The 19,569-nt window shown below is 38.1% G+C and overlaps 1 protein-coding gene across 5 annotated transcripts in view; it reads left to right on the forward strand.

Moving 5' to 3' along the window:
• Window positions 1–19,569, forward strand: part of LOC139970025 (NLR family CARD domain-containing protein 4-like) — a 72,356-nt gene that overhangs the window by 13,800 nt on the left and 38,987 nt on the right. For 3 of the 5 annotated variants that reach the window (XM_071975563.1, XM_071975566.1, XM_071975564.1), the window contains exon 2: window positions 79–150. The exons of 1 other annotated variant lie outside the window; for it this stretch is intronic. The gene's annotated coding sequence lies outside the window, so the exon portion shown is untranslated. Of the gene's footprint in view, window positions 1–78; window positions 151–14,437; window positions 14,593–19,569 lie in introns of those variants that run through there. One more of the 5 variants, XM_071975565.1, reaches the window with a different exon arrangement.

Genomic DNA, 19,569 nt, shown 5'->3' on the forward strand with positions numbered 1-19,569 from the left:
GGGTGACTACTTTTGGTTTTTCACCAATCTAGGTTGACGCTACTTTATGAAGATTTCAAGTTTTCTATCGGTTTACAGATTCCATCGGTTATGCGAGAAGTGTTGATCACCCCAGCCGTATTGAAAGTATCTGGCAGAAATATATAACTGGTAAGTGAAGCAGTAAATGCTATAGTAGAAAGTGAATTTAGTAAACTAAACACACATAGGAAACGTTATTTTGTCTGCTATGTAGTTCTGTTATAATGTGTCTTATTGTGTGGTTTTTGCCCAAATCTACTGAATGCTACTTTGAAGTACTTTCAATTAGCAGCCTACTTTTCCACGAAAATCCATGTCGGCAAGGAAGTCTTCAAAAGATTCCAAATGTCGTTTGCCAATAGAGAATATTTCAAAAACACCAAATTAATAATATTATCTAACAATGATGAATATTGTGTAAAAGTAAGTTGGCCTGACGCTTCGATCCTAGCAGGATCTTCTTCAAAGGTTAAATGACAAGTAACAGTAACAGAAGGGACAAAAACACGCACAGAATACAGACAGGTTAATGAGCATGATGAACACAAAGAGATGGATGTAAGGGGATCAGCAGACAAGGGATGGAGAGAAGAAAGAAAGAAACCAACAGGGGAAGAGGAGAGGTAGGAGATAAACAGAGGAGGGACAAAGAGAGGATTATGGGAAGGGGTTAGGGAATAAACTGGAGAAGGACAAAGACATAAAGGTGTGGAGAAAAAAGGATGGAAGAGAGCTACGAGTAGAGGAGTGATGGGGGGGGGGGTGGACAAGGGGAGGAGGTGGGCACGAAAGGAAAGTTAGTCATGTCCTTCCTGAATGTTGAGCCCATAAGGTTGAATGGTGCGAAGACGTTGCATCCACAGCCTCTCTCTGCTGATTCGTATTAGGTGAATATTAGCAGAAAAATATTGTTATGGAACTAAAACTGCGTATGTTAACATAACCCAAAAATAAAATAAAATAAAAATTAGACATGACTGTGTCACCGGAGTGACACGGACCCAGCCATTCATCCTTTCATGACCTTTGACCCTAAATGTGTGTATACCTCATAGACACTGGTGAAAAGCAATGCATAACGTGTTAGTCGCATTATCATTGGTATCGGAGTAAATTAAATCATTGACACCTAGATGACCGCATTTGACCTTTGACCCCATAACCGTTATTATGTTTTTGTTCTATTTTTATTTTTTGTGTTTGTTTCTTTTGTTTGTTGTTTTCTAACATGCAGTTTCTTTTAAGAAGGACTATTTGCTTTAAATTACATTACAATCATGAGATTCAAAGCTTTTAATTTAAATTGGATTTTGAAAAAGGGTAAATCTGCAAAGTGGGTGTGCCGAATAGGCTACTAACACATTTGCGTGAATTTTGACCCCACAAGCAGAGGTCATATAATAAGGTAGTCATTGACTTTTCTTAATCTTTTATCAAGGCCTACAAGATGGCACATTTTTTTTTCACTCTTCTTATTTTGTTCTGTTCTTCTTTCTTTCTCTTTTTTTTTTCTTTTCTTACTTCTTGATAGTTTGCATTTGATACTGCATGGAGCATTGTACTTTATTTAGTCACCTCTGTTGTATTTGTGCGCATAGCTTAACGTCTAGTGATCGTTGTTCCATAGGTCATTGCTGTAATTGCTCCGGGGTTATAACATGGCATAATGACTGTATTAGTAATCCTATTGTTAGTTTGCATGGGGACATAGCCTGTATCATTTGTAAAAATACTCGAAATCACTTTCAAGCATGCGACGACATTAATTCCCCTCTCAGTTCTATTGATCCTGATATCAATTCTGTTCAAAGTTTTCAAGCTACTAACTGCAAGTATTATGATTATAATTTCTTTCAAGATATTACCAACGATTTATGGGATCAGAAACTTACCTTGTATCATGTGAATGCTAGGTCTCTGAATAGTAACTTTAATAATTTATTATTATCACTAAGATCCGTTAGGCATAATTTTTTTGTTATCGGTATAACCGAGACCTGGCTTGGTAATCGTAATACTTTACATACTCTCTACAACATCCCTGGGTATAATATGGAACATGCCTCTAGGCAAGGGCGTGGTGGAGGGGTCGCACTATATATCAATTCATCTCTTAAATACAAATCTCGTTCAGATTTGAGTATATTTGTAGAAGGCGTATTTGAGTCGACTTTTATAGAACTACAGGCTTCTCATTCGCCAATCATCATAGGGGTTATTTATTGCCCCTCCGGTGTTAGCGAAACTGTGCTTGACATGTTCTCTACTTTATTTATTTCATTGAATCGAGAAGACAGGAGTTGTTTCTTAATGGGCGATTTTAACTGTAATCTCTTAATTACATCGGAAAACATCGGTAATCAGTTTATCAACCTTGTACACTCTCACTCTTTTCGTCCACTCCACAATTTGCCTTCTAGGATAACGTCACACTCTGCTACACTTCTTGATGTAATTTTTACGAATAGTCCATCACTGTCATCTACCTCGGGCATAATTTGTGACGACATTTCGGATCATTTCCCTGTTTTTACTATTGTTGACATTGACAATGTTAAAACTAGTATTCCGTCAATTACTTTAAGGAGGCACGTTAATCCAGCAACTCTACGGTTATTTCGGTCTGCTATTGAAAACGAAACTTGGCAAGATGTCTTTTATGGCAATGATGTAAACGTTGCATTTGATCAGTTTAATAAAATATTTAGTAAGCATTTAAACAACTGTCTTCCGTATGTTCCTAGTACAAAGAAGGGTATTAGTGACAAGAATGACTGGATGACTCCTGCCATCCTTAATTCTTGCCGTACAAAGAATCGTCTATATAAAAAATATCTCCGTAGCCGTACTGCAAACAACTTGAACGACTACAAACGTTTTCGTAATCGTCTTACGTCTGTTATCAGGCTGGCCAAAATGTCTTACTACACCAATATGTTTAATAATAACAACCAGGATGCGAAAAGTATGTGGCGGTCAATAAATACCCTTTTACATGGTCGACAAGCTAATCGCACTCCTGAACAGATTAATTATCAGGGGGTCAGTTTTTCTAATCCTATGGATATTGGAAACATTTTTAATGATTATTTTACTACTATTGGTCCAGCCACTCAACATAAGATTCCTAATGTTAATTCTCACTACAAAATGTACCTGCAAGCACCAGTTATTGACTCTTTATTCATTATTCCTGCAACAAGAGATGAGGTCCTTAAAGTACTTCTATCACTCAAGCCATCCGCTGCTGGTTTTGATGGTGTTTCTGCTATTATTGTAAAACATGTTGGCTGGTCTTGAACTCGACCGAGTCGTCGGGGAACATGACGCATTTCGGGAAGGGGGCGACCGCCCCCACCCCCCCCCCCCCCCCGAGCAAATTTTCTTTACGACATCGCTAGTAATTTCAAAATAGACAATGCTTAGATGCAACTTACAAGGCCTGGGAAATGTCATTTCCAGCGATCTGGGAGGCATTTTCGGCCAAATTTTTTCTTGTACGCTTCGCGCCAACTCATGGTCGCGCTTCGCTTAGATAGTTTGCCTACAGGCTTCGCCCCTCCCTTGGCAATTACTCGCTACACGCCTGTTCGAATTTGTAAAGCAAAGAGCAGATATAAACATCATATCAGTGAGCATTGAAATGCATGTTCCACGATGAACAGCCTCAAAAACTTTCTGTGTGTAGGCAAAGGCGTAGGAGCCAAATTGGATTTGTGGCTGTAACGACTTGCCCGAAAAAAAAAGCCAAAATTTTTCGCGCGCCTCGCGCGCGTTCAACACATCGATGCCAATATCATATAAGCAAGCATCGGTCATTACATTGCATGGCATCGTGTGCCTTAAGGTCCGTGAAAGTTGCACAGTATACCGATGCTATGTAAACAACCAAATGTCTTATGTAGATGGAGAAAAAGCATACAGATCCATTTATGTCAAAACTCTCTTTTACAGTATAGTAATGTCGGCCAAGCTTAGAACTTTACATTAATTACCAAGGAGATCATTTTTAAGCTATTCATTGCTATTTATGTTTCTTTCAGTAGGTGCCCGAAAACATTTGGTTGCGGTAAGGGGGGGGGGGGGGGGCTGCAGCCCCGCCTCCTACGGGACCTACGCCTATGTGTGTAGTGTTCGGTTTCGATATACCTGATATCGGAAATATCTGCTATTTGTCATTTCCTTCAGCCAAGTTTTATAATAGCCATTATAAGAGGTTGCAATATTTCTACAACAATAAATTAACTGTGCCTGAATTTTCGAAAATTTCCTCACCAACATTCTTCATCATACTCTCCTCTACTCGTGTAATTTTGACCTGTCTATTAGGGGTTCAAGGAGGTTTTTCTATATTGGTTGTCCATAGATAGAATTTTGTGCAACATTACGGGTATGTTTTGAAGTGATTTGTATTCACGAGAAATGTGAATTTTCAAATTCTCAACAAATAATGGGCTTAAAACCTTCAAAAGTGGGGCTTTCGGATATTGTGGGCCGTGACGTAGAATCACCCACAAAAGCAATGATCCATAGGACATGCAATGAGGTCGAACATGATGTGTGACTGATGACAATCTTCAAAAAGGTTATGGATGGAAAAAAAAAACTTTTGGGAAATACTTGGTTCTCAGACAAAAGTGTACATCTGGTTGGTCATTTTCAAGCCCGAGAAATGCCATTTCCGGTGATCTGGGGGGTATCAAAACCAGAAATTTTCTTGTACGCTACGCGCCAACCAATGGTGGCGCTCCGCTTAGATAGAACTTCGCGCCCCCCGGGTTAGAAAGTTCTGGATACGCGCCTGGATACATATGATGGATAGGATGAATGTATAGGATGGATGGATAGATAGGATGGATAGGATGGATGGTAAGGATGGATGGATGGATAGGGTAGATGTATAGTATGGATCGATATAATTTGATGGATAGGATGGATGGATGGATGGATAATATGGATAGGATGGCTGGATATGATGGATGGATAGGATGTATGGACACGATGGAGAGGATGCATGGATAGGAAGGATGGATGGATAAGATGGATGGAAAGGATGTATAGGATGGATTAATAGGATGGATAGGATGGATATACCCAGCAAACACAAAGCGTTATCATAACATTTTTAAAAGAGCCTCTAAAATATGTTTTTATAACGTTTAATGTGGTGTATAACGTGTTTATGAGATATTAATGTTATATTAATGTTTTAACGAAAAATTGTTTGGAAATAATAGCCTGAAAACGTTTTCGTGACATATTTATTACACCACAAATAACGTTATCAAAACAAAAGACGAAACGCTTTAATAACGTTTTAAAAACGTTTTTGTGTTTGCTGGGTATATAATGGATAGATATGATATATGGATAGGATGAATGGATAAAATGGATGGATAGGATTAATAGGATGGATGGATGGATGGATGGATAGGATGGATGGATAGGATGAGATGGATGGATTGGGTGGATATATACGATCAATGGCTAGGACGGATAGAATAGGATGGATAGAATAGATGGATAAGATTGATCGGATGGATGGAAAGGATGGATGGATAGGATGAATGGATATGATGAATTTATATGATGTATGGATAATCTGGATTCGATCGATGGAATGATTTGGATGTATAGGATGAATTGATATAATGGATGGATATTTTGGATGGATAGGATGGACAGGATGGATGTATAGGATGGATTGATAGGATGGATGGATAGGATGGATAGGATAGATGGATAAGATGGATGGATAGGATTGATCGGATAATATCGCAATTGGATGGGTGTAAAGAATGTGTAGCTATAATTGGATGGATAGGATGTATAGGATGGATGGATAGGATGGATAGGATGGATGGATAGGACAGATGGATCATTGTATATGCAGAGCCAATACAAAGTCCTAACTGTATCTGTATATCATAACGCTGTGTTTTGCCGTATATTAATTAGATGACAGTTGAAAAAACTAGTGCATTTCCAATCGCCAATTTGGTATTGTTGAAAAAAGCTTCATCTAGACTATAGCCAATTTTACCTAAAAATGTGCATTTTTCTCTTGTAACTAGCCATGAAAAAGGCGCAAAATTCAATGGAGATTTATCACAAAATACGACAAAAATAGAACTTTTTACTGCTTTATTACGAAAATAAATGTTGTGAGATTAACCTTACCGCGTCATGGTGGCTGATGACGCCTTCTTTTGCATTATTCAAACATTTAAACCAGAGGGGTAGGTCGCAAGCAGTTTCGCAAAATTTCTTATGTCTGGCCTCCAGTTTTTTTTTTTTTTTTGGGGGGGGCGGGCTCTCTGAGCTCATTAACTCACTCGTTGGGGTCTGACTGTAGGCCTATGTCTACTTTGACCAAAACATGGACCCGGCCTTATTTCATTACAAAGATTTGAGATACAACTGAGGGCGCTACTGGCAAATACCTCAGAAATATTTCAACCTGTCTAGCCTAACTGCTTCCTAAGCTAGTAACTAGTAGTACAGGTAGGTGTATAAGCCTCAAAGTCTTAGGTTGTCTACCTATGGATGTCACCTACAATAAACGATATGCAATGCTAGCGAACAAGAATGCCTTAATCGTCATCCGTCACATGACGAACACATATTCGATCCCGTAGTAGTATCCAGTGATAGTAGTACTATATAGCAGTACTATCCAGTGATAGTAGGCTAATCATATAATATATCACACGCTAGGACCTAAACTGTTTGAAACGTGGTAACGAACTTAGCCGATTATACTATCTCTGTACAGCCTTAGTACTGTACAGTACAGTATTGCGAAGTTCGGAACACTGCGAAGTTCGGACACCCCTAAGAAATGCACGATTTTACCCTGATAACCTACAGCAAGAGCCAATTTCACGAAAAACTACGAAGCTACAGTTATTTTCTCTCCAAAATAACCTGTGTGCTAGCAAGTACTTACATATTTGTCTCTAAAAGGAAGTTATAGTTTTGGGGTTGTTTAAATCTTAGGTGTCCGAACTTCGAAGTGTCCATGCTACTGCAGTTCGACCATTACTCTGCAAACCCTAACTTCACATAAAGCTGCCAAAAATGCATCAAATCAGTCAAAATCTTTGAAAAGTTTCAAATGAGAAACATATTGTTACCTTATAGAGCCTAGATGATAAACTTCCGCAGGGAAATTGAATCAACAGTAAACAGATAGTTTTGGATACGTAAGCCTTAGATTTCGTTTACGAACTATTTTGTGAATGGTCCTGGCCACAAACTTTTTCGGGTTTCTTACCCTCAACTTCATGGAGTTTGGAAAGCCGAAATTGCAAATAAATCAAATATGTCAGTGTGTAACTCAGTGTATGGCTTCGAACTATTAAGCGTTTGATGCTGACGTCACGAGCAATCTGATTGGCTGAAAACTCCGTAATTGAGAACCTGTTTGGGAAAAAAAAATTCGCGTCCCGGGTACCGTCATCCGGTACCGTCATCTGGTACCGCCATTCGGTACCTCCACCAGTTCCCCCACCGGTACCCCCACTGGCCCGTACCCCGGCCCGTACCCCGACCATACCCCAACCGGTACCCTAATAGTTAGCCTGACAGTTACTCACACCGGTACCCCCACCAGTACCCCCACCGGTACCCCACTGGTACTCTCAGTGGTTCCCGGACCAGTACCCCAGCCAGAACCCCGACCATACCCTAACCGGTACCCTAATAATTAGCCTGACAGTTACCCTGACAGTTACACTCACCGGTACCCCCACTGGTACTCTCAGTGGTACCTCCACTGGTACTTTCAATGGCTCCCTGACCAGTACCCCGGCCCTACCCCGACCATTCCCCAACCGGTACCCTAATAGTTAGCCTGACAGTTACCCCCACCGGAACCTCCACCGGTACCCCCACTGGTACTCTCAGTGGTACCCCCACTGGTACTCTCAGTGGTTCCCGGACCAGTACCCGACCAGAACCCCGACCATTCCCCAACTGGTACCCTAATAATTAGCCTGACAGTTACCCTGACAGTTACACCCACCGGTACCCCCAAGTACCCCGACTGGTACTCTCAGTGGTACCCCACTTGTATTCTCAATGGCTCCCTGACCAGTACCCAGGCCCGTACCCCGGCCTGTACCCCGGCCGGTACCTCAACCCGTACCTCGACCGGTACCCCGACCGATATCCCAACTGGTATCCTGAAAGGCACCCTGACATGTACCCTGACACGTACCATGACACATACCCTTACTAGTACTGGTACAATGACCAGTACTTTAACAAGTACCTTGACCGGTCACATGAACAGTACCTTGACCGGTACCCTCACAGGTACCCTAACAGGAGCCCTCACAGTTACGCTCGCCAGTACCCTCACTGGTACCCTGACCAGTCCCCTGACCGGTGCCCTGACTGGTACCCTAACCAGTGCAATGACCCATGCCTTGACTGTCACACCTGGGCCATCCCTGGTTGTTGCAGGCAGGTTTTGTATGGGTCAGGGGGATATTGTCCGGGGGAATTTTGTCATGGGAGATTTTGGCTTGGGGGGATTTTGTCCCAGAACCCATCTACAGGTCATTATTTTTGTACATGTATTACGTTTGTGACAACTATTTATAGTTCATATGCACAGTTATATTTTTGCTGCAACAGCAATTTATTTAGCAAATCTCCACAATTTCAGTTAAAATCTTCATATTCCTCAGCTTTTTACAGGTTGGTTCCCACAGTGACATACATGTAAGTTATGCCCTAGTACATACATATAGTAATATATGGACGTGTCGTTGTCATATGCGCGGTGATGTTTTGAATATCCCAACATGGCCGCTGAACAACTTCCGGTGACTTCGCGGCTCGCTATACAATCACCGTACGCGCAGCCTATCCAGTTAGTGTAGATCAGTGGCTCGCACACATAAACTGTATGCTTGTTCATATGGAACGCCAAAAGGACTACAGGTGGCGCTACTACCCTAAACAGGAGGTGCTACTACTCTTATTATGAGGTGCTACTACTCTAAACAGGAGGTGCTACTACTCTAAACAGGAGGTGCTACTACTCCTAAGTGACGATGCTACTGTAAAAAGGAGGCGCTACTACTCTAAATAGGCGATGCTACAACTAATACAGGCGGCGATGCTACTGTAAATTAGTGGCGCTACTACCCTAAACAGAAGGTGCTACTACTGCAAATTGGAGACGCTACTACCCTGTATCCAAGGCGTGTTTCCAAGGCGTGTTTCCAAAACAATATGCATAGAGGGGTCATGATGAAGGTCAATCTCCACGCCGCGTGTGGTTATTGCGTAATCACATTGCACATAATAGTACGACGATACGATCGGCAGCAAAGCCTAGTGTATCTAGCCGCAGTCCCATTAACATATCGTATAACAGCAGTACTGCAATCATGGCTTCCAGATATAGCGCGTAAGTAGGCTAGTTGGTAGTGTGATGTTAATGTTAGACTGAATAAGCTGGTCACTGAAGTTACTGAACAACAAAACATCTCAGTTGGCACTTTCATTTCATTTCATTTCGTTTATTTGTTTCCACATTCAAAATATATTACACAATAATAGAAGAAAATGTATGTGACAAGTGGAGGAGGTCTGAGAAAGCCGAGGCTCCTACGAGGCAGACCCCCCGTACAAAGACAATAAGAAAAGAAAAAAAATGAACAATGCATGCAAAAAAACAAAGGTTGCACACACGAATAAACCATGTAACTGTACTTAAATTACATAAGATAACATTACACAATTTAAAGAAATGTCATATATGTAAAGACAAAAAAAGAAAAAAATGAAAAAGAAAAAATATGTATTACCTTAGCCAACTTAAACTTTTCAGTATTTGGATAAAAGTAAATGCTTCAGATTTTTAGAAAAGATTGCAAGTGATGGGACATTTTTAACCGTGTTATCAAGATAATTCCATAACTGGGTACCTGAGAAACTGAAAGATTTTTTTTGAATGTTAGAGCGGATACTATACAAATGTAAATTACTCGAGTGTCTTGTAAAATGGTCATGGATGTCTGAGTTTAAGCTAAAGTGTCTGCATAGCAGCGAGGGCAGAAGGTTATTGTTAACTTTATACATGAAAATACCTAGTTGAAATCTATGAATGTCAGACAAAGTGAGAATTTTAAATCTTTAAAGAGGTGCGAAGTGTGAGCTCTATAGTCTGACAGTGTGATTATACGAATAGCTTTTTCTGAAGAATAAACAAGCGATTAAGGTAAGTGGGATGAGTATTACCGCATACAATGTTACAGTAAGATAGGTGCGAGTAGATAAGAGAATGGTAAAGCGTAATGAGAACATTCTTTGGTACAAAATGACTTATTTTTATAAAGGACTCCTATTATTTTTGCCGTTTTGTTGCATACTAAATTAATATGAAGTTTCCAGTTAAGTTGAGGGTCAAGATTAAGTCAAAGGAATTTGACAGAATGAGTCTGTGTAACAAAGGTGTCATCAATGCATATTTTAAGATTTTTAAACTTGTTGTGAAGTTGATAAAATAACATGAAGTTTGTCTTTTTAACATTTAAGGGACAATTTGTTCGATTTAAACCAGTCAGAACTTGCGTGAGTTCGTGATTGATTAAGGATATAGAGGAATGTGGTTTACCTGTCTTGTAAAGAGTACTGGTGTCATCGGCAAAAAGAGAAAAAGATAATTTCTTAGAACATAATGGAAGATCGTTTATATATAAAATAAATAACAAGGGTCCAAGTATAGAGCCCTGGGCCACACCACAAGAAATATCTCTAAGTAAAGATGAGCAATCATTAAAAATAACAAGTTGTTTACGGTTGGATAAATAATCAAGAAACCAATCACGGGCAACACCTCGTATACCATAGTGAAAATGCTTACTTAAGAGTATGTTATGATCGACAGTATCAAATGCTTTGGATAAATCTAAGAAAATGCCTAGGGTATATTCATTGTTATCAAACCCTTTTGAAATAAAATTGGAGATATCTAACGCTGCCATATATGTTGAATACTTTTGACGAAATCCGAACTGACGATCGCTAATGATACTATGCTTATTGAGAAAATTTATAGTTCTATTGTAAATAGTCCTTTCAAAAATTTTAGATACAGATTACAGAACTGAAATGGGACGGTAATTGTTTAAAGCTGATGGATCATCTGATTTGAAAATAGGAGTCACTCTTGCAAGTTTGGTCTGGTCAGGAACAATACCAGAAGAAAGTGATAAATTAATTATATGTGTAAGAGGGGCAGCAATCTTGTAACTATTATTCTGGATAATTTTAGTTGAGACACCATCAATTCCAGGAGCAGAGTTCTTTGGTAATTTGTTTATAATGCTAATTATTTCAGAAGGATTTGTTGGTGAGAGAAATAAGGAATATAAGTTAGTTATTTTGAGGAAGATAGTCATCGAATTTAGAAGAGCAATCGGGTATTTTCTTTGCTAGGTTTGGACCAATTGTAATAAAATAATCATTGAAAGCATAAGCAATTTCCTTATGATCAGTTATAATTTTGTTCTTATGATTAAAACTTAAATTCATGGATTTTTTTCTTATTTGAACCAATTATGTTTTTTATTATTTGCCAAGTTTTATTCAAATTACAGAGCACAGTACTTTGTTTAGCATATATATATCTTACAGACTAGCTTTTTTTTTGCACAGAATAGAACTTTGTTGTTAGAGAATATATTTTTTTCTTACAAAGAATAAAAATTTGCACAGACAATACTTTTTTTCTATGGAATATATATATTTTCTGTCACAATTTATTTATTTTGTTAAAGAAAAATATTTTTCTGTCACAGCATTGAAATTCCTTTTGAAAAGGATATATATATATATATATATTTCTTTAGAGAATACATATTTTTCTCTTAGAGAATAAATATATTCTTGGCAGAGAAAAAATATTTTTTTGTGTTAGAGAATATATATTTTTGACAGAATATTTACTGTAAGAGAATATTTTTGCACAGAATACATATTTGATATTAAGAAAATACTTTCTGTACGCCTGGAGAATCTATAAATATATACTTTAAGGAATAAATATAATTTTCAGGGAGTATATATGTGTAAACATATATATAAATATGTCTAACATTTACTTTTGAATTTAACCATGTATGTATTTCGTACATATATATATATATATATATATATATATATATATATATATATATATATATATATATATACGTAATATATTCCGCTTTCTCGCGCCATAGTGACCTCGATGCAGTTATTATTATTATTCAAAGAAACCTGTCATCGGTTGAACCGAAGTATTGATCAGACTTCCATGATAGAACCAATGAGTTACGTATCAATTCCTTGGTTAAAATAACGTTTTTCTGTCAACCCATTATTGTTACTCATTGTGGCGCGGTTGCAAACCCTTCCGTAAGGAAAATGTGTATCACCATGTAAACATTAGTGTGATTTATTTTGTGTTGGGGGGGTGGGGGTCCTTTACTCTGTGACTCTTGTTTCAGGTTTAAATATATGCATGAGCCATTAACTATGTTACTAAAATAAGTATATGAAAGACTGTCATACTTAAAAGTTTTGTATTGTGTCATTTAGTGTATCTATATATATATACTGTCATCCTGTTTGGACAGGGAGCTCTCCAAGTAACAGCTCCTTGGTTTCACCACGCCAAGTTTAATACGTTCCTCAAACACAATCTACCCTACAAGATTGTATGGGCTAGGTAAATTGTAATCATGGTAAATCTGGCATTAAACTTCAAGAAACGTTATAGCCTACCCACGCCCCAGTCACGGGCACATAATTCCAAAGGTGGGGACTAAATTCCAATCGTTCCCCGAATTATGTTTTGCGGCATGGACTTTAAAAACGGGCTGTGACTATGGGTTTCATGAATGTATATTTTTCTGCGGAGTGCTCTCGGAAGAAATTTACACAGTTCAGGCTTTAAATGTATGTTTAGCCTAAATCAAATTAGGTAAATAATTTGGTTTATATATACACACGGTTGTGTATGTTAAATCTTTAAATTTTTAAGAAACAAAATTCAAAAGTTGTTGTTTGTTTTTACAGAAAGTTTCCCCGAAAGACCCCCCCCCCCACCCCGACGACTAAAACGTTACCCTTCGGACAGACCATGGAGGTATGGTCCCCTGCCCCCTCTCCTTTCATACGCCATTGATCAGCCCTTAAATGGTATTCTACGCCGAAATAGTCATTAATCACTTTCTGATAATACTTTGAAGAGGGCGAACCAAGGAAAGAACATACCTTCTTATTAAAACGTTAAAAATAATAATTAGTTACTATTGTAAAACTAATATAAATACATAATGCACTTGTCATCCAGCCTCTGAAAAGATCCTGCTAGGATCGAAACGTCAGCCCCATTTACTTTGACGCATTAGTTACTATTTTATACTACAGAACACAGCCTCGCCCCATCATTATAAGATACATGTAGAACATACTTCGTTCGATCAATCGGGAAACCTTTGCCTCTTTGAATTGAAAACGATGTATTTTTGCACAACTATGATAGTTGAACTATAAGATATACGATTAATATATTACTAGATGTGATTGTACAATAATTGGTTGATACCTACTACACGGTTATTTAGCATATACTATCTAGAATTCTAGAATTGGCTGTCCTGAGCCTGTTTGAGTTACATTTAAGGAAATAAAACATCACTGACCACTAAGTTCGGCATTCAAATCTTTCTTTCATAGATGCAAATCGCGACGTCTCCCCTCAGTTGTTGTTACAATTATGTCCAACATTTCAGTCATTTGTTGGTTTGTAAAAACCATCTTTACGTATTCGCGTATCATCTCGTCCACGTTGAACGACATTCTTTGTAATTATAATATGGATTATTTTTCGCGTAAACTGTTTTAATTTCCCCACAATTTAATATCGAAACTAACGTTTCATATGGTAGTAACAGTTGATACTCTCAATCTGTACAGACATGACATATGTAAGAAAACTGAAGAGTGACCTTCGTTGACCCCGTGTGCATATTGTTTAGGGAACACGCCTTGGAAACACGCCTTGGTTACAGGGTAGTAGCACCTTCTGTTTAGGGTAGTAGCGCCACTAAGTTACAGTAGCATCGCCGCCTGTAGTAGTAGCAGCATCGCCTATTTAGAGTAGTAGCGCCTCTTTTTTACAGTAGCATCGCCACTTAGGAGTAGTAGCACCTCCTGTTTAGAGTAGTAGCACCTACTGTTTAGAGTAGTAGCACCTCCTAATAAGAGTAGTAGCACCCCCTGTTTAGGGTAGTAGCACCTCTTGTTTAGGGTAGTAGCACCTCCTGTTTAGGGTAGTAGCACCTCCTGTTTAGAGTAGTAGCGCCACCTGTGTTCCTTTTGGCGTTCCATATGTTCAAGCCTCAAGGTACTGTACGGTAGGTGCTTGTTCGTTAGTATGCAGCCATTATTTTACGCGCTGGTACCAACATGATCTTTCCGTGTTCGCTTTCTCTACTTATATGCTTCAAAACACTGGTACTTACATCTTAATAATTCGAGTTGGTAACTATAAGTTGAACACAGGTAAGTGTTTATCATTTTATGTATTAATTAATATCTAGGAGACTAGGACTTCAATTTGACTATTAGTATTATTACCATATTAAATGTCTTCTACAACTAATAGTACAAGTACAGTACTAGTGTAGCCTGTAGGCCAAGCGTAAGTACGTTACTAGTAATACTAAACGGAAGCTATGTGTGTCGACCATATTCTTCAGAACGATGTTAATATGGTTGCCCTACAAAATTTCATGATAGCGTTGAAATATTGTAAACCACCATATTGAATTAATTCAACTATCACTGTTCAGAGCCGTAACTGTGTATAGCAAAGGCTTCACAGTTAACGCACCTTCGTTATTGACGCACCTTCAAATAGTATAGTCAGTAGTGCGAAGTTCGGCATACTGCGAAGTTCGGACACCCTAAGAAATACACGATTTCACCATGAAAATCTACAGGAAGAGCCAAATTTCACCAAAAAGTATGAAGCTACAGTTATTTTCTCTCCAAAATGACCCGTGTGCAAGAAAGTACTTAGATATTTGTCAATAAAATGACGGAGATCTATGAAGTCTGTTATAATTACTGAAAGAGCAACTGCGCCACCAATTTTATCACCAGCGCCACACTGTAGGTTGGGCGTCCGAACTTCGCAATACTCTAGCAAAGAAATACCAGTTCCACAATCACGAAGAATCTTCTTGGAATACAACGTAAAAACAGTTTGCAGGAAAGAAAGTTTGGCCGTGTATCGTACTAAAACAAATTTCTCCCACCACATCAAGTATATTTTCATGTGATTTATACCAGAAGATTTAGTTTTGGGGTGTTTTAAGGCTTGGGTGTCCGAACTTCGAAGTGACCATGCTACTACTAGCAACATAAAGCAGGCAACCTAAACTGTTTGCAGCAAAGAAGAGTTACATATTTGATGAGTTTTATTCCATTTCAGTTATATGCTGATCAAATTGTGGTTTTCTAAGCTTTTAACATCCTCCCCCAGTTTTGCACATGTTTTTGGCATTTGGATCTCTTACTCCCAAATAAAACCCAAAATTACCTCAGTACAACATACAAATTACGATACCCTTAGTACATTACCACATACCACTACTCTCTGGGCCCTGACCTGTCTGAGCTAAGACTAGGCTCAGAGCATAGTAAACAGCATCCAAAGTCAATGGATGTACTTAGGCCTACACTTCAGTTAGCTTATCAACGAATGTGTTAATTTAGGGGTATGAAAGAACTTGACACGGCAGACATTTTGTAGTCAAATTCTGCTCAATTGGTCTTGCATATTGGCACAGAACAATTAATATTTTGAGATCACTAGCATTCCTATCTCAAAGGGGAGTGGGGTAGCGGCAGGAACCAAGGTGAGTGCAGATTTTGCATATACAATGTACAGAATCAATTATTTTCTCTTTTTTTGGCCACCTTAGTACTGCCCAGTAGTTTAGCTACTGTATTACTCTGCAATGAATTTGGCAGTCAATGTTCTGTAAAATTCTGAACACCAAGTGCTTTTGAGAAGCAGAAATACATGTAAGCCTATCACATGTAGGTTAACTTGAGCAATAATGGTAGTTGAAGTAAACTATGTGCAGGTCTAAACATTACAGGTGCTCTATGATTATGTGTCTAACACAATCAGTGGTCAAAATGCTAGGCCTGGGCAACACTACCTAGGCATCTGTTCATAGCATTAGCAAACTGGCAACTATATAAGGCTAATCACACCAGCATGAGTACTCAAGAATCAAGTGTAATATTATTGTTGCTACTGAGCTTATCATTGCTACAGTACCATTTACTGTAGGTCCTGAGGCAGGAATGAGTTACAGTTTCCAGGCTGGGTCAACCACATTTCATGTATTTTGAATAAACTTATTCCAAATTTACTGAGCTATCCTTACAACAAAATGTCATGTACATTGATTACTGTTGCTTAGCAAACTTCGTGAAACTAGTGTCAAACACTCATATATCTATATAGGACCTACAGTAGCTTTAAGTCGTGTATAACTTTAATATGAGTAAATAGCTCACTTTGTGACATTAATAGGACCCCAACAGGGTCCATCCCAGTAATCTCAGCCTTCTCAGGTCTAAAAGTCTAAATTTTGACCAAATACTCATTTTAGGCAACAGAAATCACTGAAGCATGATATCACGGAACATCATTCCTGACATATCAATTGCTGCACTATATATGCTAAGCATTTAAGCCATTAACATACTGGATTTCAGCCAAATTGCGAAAAATCACAATTTTGCATAAAGGTTTGGTCAATTAATTGCTCCCATTGACTTGCACTACGTAGGCTAATTGAGCTGCGATACCTGTACTATTTGTAATATGTTGCATATCTGTTAGCAGTCCTGTCTCCTATATATTAGCATGTATGTTAGCATGTATGATAGCATACATACATGGCATGAATGTTAGCATGTATGATAGCATACATGTTAGCTTGTAGGCTATGTAAGCAGTATGATACCATTAGTGTCAACCGATTATGCATAACAGAAAATACCGATTACCGATTATTTTTTTCATAATCGTACCGATTCCGATTCCGATTATTTGAAAATGTGAAAATATCCCGTCTATACGAAATCGGCAATAAAGTTTGACAGAAACAATTATTGTTGTGATTTTCCCCTGCTTCCTTTTGCTTCCTTTTTATACAATGCTCTAAGTTATCAGTTTGTATGAACCAAATTACCTCTGGAGTTTCTCGGAAAGAATTTTTTTTTTTTTTTTTTTTTTTTAATTTCCAAAATACGGAAACATGACATCCTACCTAGTCAGCACTGTGCTAAGCGAATGGCCTAACCACCTCGACGGGAATGTCACCTGTTGATGGCTTGAAATGGGTTAAGAATAGTTACTCAAAATATCCATCTCAAAAAGTATCTCAGACAAACCATCCATCCTCAATCTTTACCAAAGTGTAAATTTTAATGACATATTGCCTTCATTCCGACATTATTTTGTACTTATTTTCAGTATTATACCGTTTATGAACAAATAGAAATGTTACAAATTTGAAGTTAAACATACCTATTCGTTACCTATTTAACTCCATTCAGGTTCAATGAGAAAATGTAAGCTTAGGCCAATCAAACTGAAAAGCAAATTTTACCATCGTATCTTGTTTAAAATTACTCTAAAATGTAATACCAGATTGATGTAAAGAAATAATAACAACTAGAAACTACTCCAATATAAAATATAACATTCCCTCTTTAAGACATATCACTTACAGTAGGCTACCTTCCAAACATATGCCGATTTCCAGCAAATAATGCAAATTGAAAGTTGTAAACTAAGCTACGCATTTTTTTTTTTTTTTGCAAACCGATGGTTAGGCTACATTTCCCATTGACTTAGTGTGGTTGTCAGGCTAACATGTGGTCGAAGATTGCAGTTTCCGTGGATATTTTTATTTTTTATTTGCGACACAACTAGAGCGAATAAACAGATGTCAAGGTTAGATCTTAATGCAGTTGACTTAGTGTGAAGTAAGGCTACCATGTGGTCGGAGATTTGTGAGGATTTTAGGTTATTTTCGCTGGTACTGAAATTGCTTCGTGCACGCCGTAATTTTCCACGGTAACTTCCTGGTGATTGTGCGCGACCCTCTCGCACTGCTTCAAATTTGATGCTGGATGTGAAAACTGTTTGCGCGATTCGCGCTGCAACTGCAATTCCTAGCTAAAAGCAAACGCATGTCACAATTAATTTTACACAGACACCTGATATAACGAGGGCGATTTTCTTATATTTCTTTTTTCTTTTCGCACTCGTAATTGTGCTTTAGGAGGCCTTTTTAGCACTTGCGAGGGTGAATCGCCCGTCGCCCCCGCTTATTTCCACATTCGTTAATTCGCGAAATTGGTATTGCTGCTATGCTTACTGTGCCAAGAAATATGAAATCACTATCCACGAGGGAAGCAAAATCGGCGATCCTGGCAGCCTAATTTGATGAAAGTACACTGTGAAAGACGTATAGAGGATGTCTTATTTTAATATTTCGTAGCAAAAGAACAAACCTAATACATCAGTTGATATTTTCAACTCCCATATGTTTTGAATCATGATATTTTCACCTTCCATATGTTTTTGAATAATCGGTATCACATAACTGGTATTCCACGTAATTTTTACCGATTCCGATTATGTTCCGATTATGCAATATTCGTACCGATTCCGATTCCGATTAGGTTAATCGGTTGAACACTAGATACCATACATGTATGTTAGCATGTATGTTAGCATGAATGTTAGCATGTAAGTTAGCATGTATGCTAGCATGTATGTAAGCATGTATGATAGCATACTGTACATGTATGTTAGTATGAATGATTGCAAGTATGTTAGCCTGTATGTTAGCCTGTATGTTTGTGTGTTTGTTAGTGTGTATGCTACCGTGTATGTTAGCATGTATGTTAGCATGTTATAACCAGTATGATAGCATGTATGTCAGGCTGTATGTTAGCCTGTTTTTTAGCATACATGTAAGTTAGCATGTAAGTTAGCATGTATGTGAGCATATGTTAGCTTGAAGGCTATGTTAGCATGTATGATAGCAAGTAATTTAGCATACATGTATGTTAGCATGTATGTTAGCATGAATGTTAGCATGTGTGTTAGCATGTATGATAGCATACATGTATGTTAGTGTGTATGATAGCAAGTATGTTAGCCTGTATGTAAGCCTGCTTGTTGGCCTGTATGTTAGCCTGTTTGTTAGTGTGTATACATGCTAGCGTCTATGTTAGCATGTTATAAGCAGTATGATAGTGTGTATGTCAGGCTGTATGTTAGCCTGTTTTTAGCATACATGTAAGTTAGCATACATGTTAGCATACATGTATACATATATGTTAGCTTGAAGGCTATGTTAGCATGTAAGATAGCAAGTATGTTAGCATGTATGTTAGCAAACATACATATTAGCATACATGTTAGCATGTATGATAGCA

This window comes from Apostichopus japonicus, chromosome 7 (genome assembly GCF_037975245.1).
Source record: "Apostichopus japonicus isolate 1M-3 chromosome 7, ASM3797524v1, whole genome shotgun sequence".
NCBI lineage: Eukaryota > Metazoa > Echinodermata > Holothuroidea > Aspidochirotida > Stichopodidae > Apostichopus > Apostichopus japonicus.